The following is a 6654-nucleotide window of genomic DNA, read 5'->3' on the forward strand; positions in this document are numbered from 1 at the left end:
AATCAAGACAGAAAGCAACTAAAGGAAATCTTTGTTTTACGTCCCACGTTATGCCGCTTAGGCTAAAAGAGGCGCTGATTATGAGAAATGATTGAAATGGTGGTGGAATGAAGAAAGTGGGAGGAAACGGGAGAACCCCGCGGTAACCCACCGCACATAGTTTTTGTCCACCATAAAGTTAACTTGGCGGGGGCTCAAGACAGAAAGACGGTTGGAAAAACAAATAAACGATGTTGCATCCCGTAAAAATGTTCGCGACCTATGAAATCAATATTTTTTCTTAAAGAAAAAAAAGAATTAAAAAGAGAAAAAAAGGTCAAAATTTCGCGCTCGCTTCGCTCGCGATCAGCAGAGAAAAGAGGACGTGACGCACCCCTAAAAGTGTTGGCGACCGATTGAATAAATATTGTGGGTAAAAAAAAAAAAAAAAAAAAAAAAAAAAAGTCAAAAATTTCGCGCTCGCTTCGCTCGCGATCAGCACAGAAAGAAGGACGTGACGCGCCCCTAAAGGTGTTGGCAACCGATTCAATACATATTGTCGGTAAAAAAAAAAAAAAAAAAAAAAAAAAAAAAAAAAAAAAACGCTCGCTTCGCTCGCGATCGACATGAAAAAGGCAACGACGTGACGCCCCGTAAAATTGTCGGCGACCTATTCAATCAATATATTCGGTTGAAAAACAAAGTCAAAAGTTTCCCAATCGCTTCCCTCCCGATCGACATAAAAAAAAAGGCAACCCCTTCACCTCTCCTTATGCATTCATCAGTAAACATACAACCATAGATCACAATACCACTCACATCACCTATCAGTTCTCCACGTCCATCAAGATCCAATCATCGCCCTGGCCCTTTATGATGATACACAACATTACATGTTATTGTGTGCATTGCCCCGCGTTACAATACATGACCAAAAAAAAGAGAAAAAGAGCTGCACTGCCTTCAGTGTAGACATGTTCGTATTCGTAGAAAATGATTTTAGGTACACGATAGTACAGTAATCTATCTTCACATGCTTCAGATGTGAACGATACCTACACATGAAGAGGGCTCCCGAGGTTTCCTTTTCCAATAGGATGGAGCTCCACCACACTTGCAGAATGACGAGAAGTTATGTTAATAAATATATCCCAGAGTGTTTCGTAACTCGCCCTTGGTCCTAATGATGAAGCGTTCTTCAGATGGCCCCGATGTCTCCACACATGATACTATGCGACTTCTTTTCACGAGGCTCTCAAAGATCACGTTTGTGTCCTAACATTCTCTGCAGATATGACACAGCTGCGATAGCGGATCACAGAAGCCTTTCCTCTCCTTACAAGAGACGTGTTCATTCGAGTATGTGAGTAATTCGACTATCGATTAAATATCTCCCGTGTCACGATAGTAGTCACTTTCAATTCTTCTAACGAAGGTAAGAAAAAATGCTATACAAACTTCCTTTCGGTATATAAAGGATTAGGGGCCCAGAGAATATTTTCTTTCAAGAGGATACATTCTTTTTCGAACACCCTGTATATAGATCCTCTAATTATAACTGCAAACAAAATGTTGATTTTGCAATTGCTTCCATGAGAGAATATTCTGTGCACTTTCTTTCTGAAGGGCCGGGCCTAAACGTTTTCCTTAATCATTAAATTTAGTAGTTATCTACAATTACATAGTTTTCCATTGTTCTCAAAATAAAGATTTTTCTCTATGAATTGTTGAATGTTGCTAGGGATATTGAAGTAATTCTTTTTAGTGTTTTTTTCTTTACAATAATGTACTGAACGCCTGCATTAAGGAAGTTCGTGTGTCCATCTTGCAAAATGTTTCGTCTTTTTTCATGCCCACTAAGGTAAATATTCATTTTGCTCTTTTCTCTGTATGCAAACCACATTTCTTAAAGGCAACATTTTCATACAAATGTAGTACTAAAAACTTCTAATTGGCAACATCTGGGCTGCGAAGAGGAAAAAGAAAGAAATCTCGTACGTATTCGCGCGCAATTCGGAATTAGCCAATGAAAAGCACAAAAGCGGCCACCATCTCTCTCTCTTTCTTATTAACGGTTTTGTACTTTCTGCAGTTCTATCAGTGCTGCTAACCTCTTACTATATCATTGAATATGTATGTTTAGATATATATATATATATATATATATTTTTTTTTTACAAAAAATCATACTACTACGGAATAATATTAAATGCCTTTAAACCCTCATTTCTGTTTGCACTTTCTGTTACACTACCTTCCCCGAACTTCTTTCAAGTTATTAAGTGCAGAACGGGGAGTTATACATATTTACTTGCGCTTTGACAATATCTGCACATTGTGTAATAATAGGAGACGTATAAAATAAAACTATATACTAATACGTATATATATATATATATATATATATATATATATATATATATATACAGTACACATTCCACTATCCGAGGCTTTCCTTTTCTTTTCTTGCTGACGATAAATTACGCTTTTAGAAATGTTGTCTGAAAACAATAAGAATATGTGCAAAAAATACAATCAGAGGTAGAGGTCTTTAACAGGAAATAAGCAAGGGAGTTGAAAAATTTTTTATGCATGTAAAAAATATAGACATGAACCAACTTGTGAAATAAAAAGACCAGAAAACTACTCTTTCTAAATTATGTGTAAACTTTTTACCGAAAACGAAAGTTGCACGAAAGACTTTTTGTCCGTTTTTTGGCCTCCGGTGCTTGGGGTCCCTGATTCAATCCCAGCTCGTGCCGTGTGAACTTTGTCGTGCATAAAGACCGTGCTCATGGGTTTTCTCGGGTTTCTCCCGTTTCCTCCCACTTTCTTCATTCAGTACTCATCATCACCGTCTCCTTTAGCGTAACCGGTATAAGTATGCGACGTAAATCTAAATATTTCATTTCATTTCCCTTTTCTGCTCATACTGCTGATTATGCGCGATTATGCCAACATCCAACTCCGCGGATAATCGTGCGATTACTGTATATACAACTAATACAGATACAACTAATTATATTATCAGTTACAGTATCGGTTTTTATTTACTAATTTGCCTCACTTTATTTGCATCCCTGCAGTAAATAATTCTTATCGATAATAGTTAAAATGTATATTACATTTTAGTGCTTCACGACTGAATGATCATCTGCCTTACGTTATCTCGCAGCTGAAGAGAATGCTACACTGAAAACTACCTTGCGTTATAAAGGGTAAGTGAAACATATCTTAAAAATATCTTTCATACATTTCATTGTGTACATTAAAGAATGTAAGTTTGCCTTTTTCCTGTAATCAATACTTAATAAAGGATTTATTTTTATTTATTTATATACAATTTCATACGTGGTTCGTGATAGTAAACTCGATAGGACACAGTGGCACTATGAACATCCGAATCACTCATCATTCGAACATTCAAATATTTATTCGAATATTAGTATATTCCAAGTAATGTTAACGACGTTAATATGCTTGCCTTTATAGTTAATAATGTCAATTCTTACTTAAAACATACTTCCTTAACAGGACATTGAAGAAAAGGTAGTTGCCAACGGCCATACCATGCTGAATATACCGGTTCTCGTCCGATCACCGAAGTCAAGCAGCATCGGGCCTGGTCAGTACTTGGATGGGTGACCGCCTGGGAACACCAGGTGCTGTTGGTATACTTTTTCTAATTTTGTTTTTCACAAAGACGAATATTCTCACATCGTTCACCACGATAATTTCGTAATCATGCATTACTTAAAACAATTAGCAACGCTTTCCACGCGCTGGTCTTTTTGAGTATTCACCGACAAACCTACGTAGCTACAATAACTCACTCGAAGCCATATGCATTCGCCAACGGCCATACCATGCTGAATATACCGGTTCTCGTCCGATCACCGAAGTCAAGCAGCATCGGGCCTGGTCAGTACTTGGATGGGTGACCGCCTGGGAACACCAGGTGCTGTTGGCATCTCTTTTTCAAATTTCATTATCCTTCAAGTACGAAAATACTAGAAACATTAATTTTATAGTACTTTCAAGAGATAATTTATCAACATTATTTCATAGCGATTAATCGATATTCTAAGCGTTATACCCACTATTTCTTACACTAACAGCCTGTTTATTTGCACGGCACATTAAAATAACCTGATTTCCGATCCGTGTGCACCTACTACTATACTTAACACGGAATGTATTACCACTTTTTAAAAGTAAATTATTATGACTAAGTGTAGATCTCCGGCGAGTAAATGCCTTTCGTATACAAGCACGACACATCTCCGCTATGTGCTTTACTTTTTTACTAACAGCATATAGAAATTGGATTTCAACGTGTTTCTACATAACAGAATGAAGCAAATTTCGTGATTTAACTCTTTCGAATAATGTGTTGGTCCTGACAAGGACCGTTTGAAATGAAAAATCTTGAAGAAGATTTTTACTTAGAGCTTGTGTACTTGGTAACAGCCTTCGTACCCTCACTTACAGCGTGCTTGGCAAGTTCACCAGGCAAAAGAAGGCGCACAGCTGTTTGGATTTCCCGGCTGGTGATAGTTGACCGCTTATTGTAATGGGCCAAACGAGAAGCTTCAGCAGCAATACGCTCGAAGATGTCATTAACAAAGCTGTTCATGATACTCATAGCTTTGCTAGATATGCCAGTGTCAGGATGCACTTGCTTCAAAACTTTGTAGATGTAAATGGCATAGCTCTCCTTCCTCCTCCTCTTCTTCTTCTTATCTCCCTTGGAGATATTCTTTTGGGCTTTACCAGCCTTCTTTGCAGCCTTTCCGCTAGTTTTTGGTGGCATGATGACTCACTCGTTCAGCAAAATTAGATGTGTCCGCCGATTTATCGACTTCATTTAAATTACAGTACGTGTTTCAATTCGCGCCAACTGCCTTGCTTTTCATTTGATGCACTCGGGTGCACGCTTGAAGTAGTAACAAAACTGACTTGATTCATGGGAGGCCGCAATTTTTCCTCTCATCTTATTACGAAAGAATATTGAACAATGTCTGGTCGCGGCAAAGGTGGAAAAGTCAAGGGAAAGAGCAAGTCCCGCTCCAGCAGGGCTGGCCTTCAATTCCCAGTAGGCAGAATCCATCGTCTTTTGCGAAAGGGTAACTATGCCGAACGAGTTGGTGCTGGCGCTCCCGTGTATTTGGCTGCAGTCATGGAATACCTGGCAGCTGAAGTTCTTGAGTTGGCAGGCAACGCTGCTCGTGACAACAAGAAGACTAGGATTATTCCACGTCATCTGCAGTTAGCTATCCGTAACGACGAGGAATTAAACAAGTTGTTGTCTGGAGTTACAATCGCTCAGGGTGGTGTTTTGCCCAACATTCAAGCTGTACTTCTGCCCAAGAAAACTGAGAAGAAGGCATAAATGTAAGACCTATATCTCATACAAATCGGCCCTTATGAGGGCCACAAACCCCTTTATAGAGGAGATTTACGATTGAAATGAATTGTTTTCGATATACAGACTCATCAAAAGTGTCTGAGATAGTTGCTTAGTTTCATTCGAAATTCTCGCTGCTATTCGATTAATTAGTATATGTGTAGTCGTCGATCGTAATTGAAGCCCATAGGAAGTCACACTAACTTTAGAATACTCCAAACAGCGATGTGCTTAGTTCCCACTACATTATTAATTATAAGATCATTACCTTTTGTATTGTCGCTAGCTACATTTTTTTGATATTTGCGTACATCGGGCTCATATTACCCAGAGGACAGGACAGTCGAGCCCAGATTCTCAGCAATGGAAGAAAACCTCATACCACATATTCTCATGTACTTCATGCTAGACAAAGGAATTTCCAACATTCTTAAAGCACTCATGTTTCTCTCTTGCGTTGGCTTGGCTGAAATTACTCTGTTCAATATGTTCTCGACATTTATTATTGTTCATTACTATGCCCCAATGACATCATGAACAGAGCGGATCAGAAAACTTTCCTAAATTTCTTTTGCAACATAGTAATGACATTAAATGCACACTTAAGTACGATTTATTCTTTGCAAGGTCGATATTCATATTTGTGTGATATGTGTTATATGTATATGGTTTGTAATACGCAACTACTCTTATTCTCTGATCTCAGAACTCATTTGCTACTGTGCCCAACGAGCGAGCCTAGGTTTCTTGTAACTACTGCCTTTCTTTAGTAAATAATGTGAAGTATACAATGCATTAACCTACATCTCATATTTGTATTACTCTTTATTTTAGTAACCCGCTACGAAGTGTCATTAATTTACATGTAAATCACAATAGACACTACCGCAAAAGAAAGAAATCGAACCCAAGACCACGTAAACAAGATAAAGGACAAGATTCAGGTTTCTAACGCATTATTCGCCCCTCACAGCACAGTATAGAAGTTGTATAAGCCTCTATACGTACATCCTACTGTCAGAACAGAAATTCCGACTTGCGTTTCGCATCTCTCATGCTCGCTACTTCCAACAAATCGCCAATTTCCAACCAGAACCCCTTCTCCAGCATTAATACTGCTACATGATATGAATACGTATACATGAACGTACATAATGTAAAAAAAAACGTATGATTTTCTCAAATTAATCTCTCTACGTCTGTAATTTAGTGTGCATCAAAAGGCTTTAATGTAGTTACACGAATTCTTATAATCTAACAGAAAATCG

At 38.2% G+C, this 6654-nt stretch overlaps 2 non-coding genes across 2 annotated transcripts; both read left to right on the forward strand.

Annotated features, from left to right (window-relative positions):
* The first annotated feature begins 3534 nt into the window (after positions 1 to 3534).
* LOC145678251 (5S ribosomal RNA) lies at positions 3535 to 3653 on the forward strand. The gene has a single exon (XR_014130328.1). It is a non-coding gene; the product is annotated as a 5S ribosomal RNA (ribosomal RNA).
* Positions 3654 to 3830: 177 nt separating this feature from the next.
* On the forward strand, positions 3831 to 3949 carry LOC145678250 (5S ribosomal RNA). Its single transcript, XR_014130327.1, has one exon. It is a non-coding gene; the product is annotated as a 5S ribosomal RNA (ribosomal RNA).
* The last annotated feature ends 2705 nt before the right edge of the window (positions 3950 to 6654 follow it).

Source organism: Thermobia domestica, unplaced genomic scaffold (assembly GCF_964235325.1).
Source record: "Thermobia domestica unplaced genomic scaffold, izTheDome1.hap1.1 HAP1_SCAFFOLD_2205, whole genome shotgun sequence".
Taxonomy (NCBI): Eukaryota; Metazoa; Arthropoda; class Insecta; order Zygentoma; family Lepismatidae; genus Thermobia; species Thermobia domestica.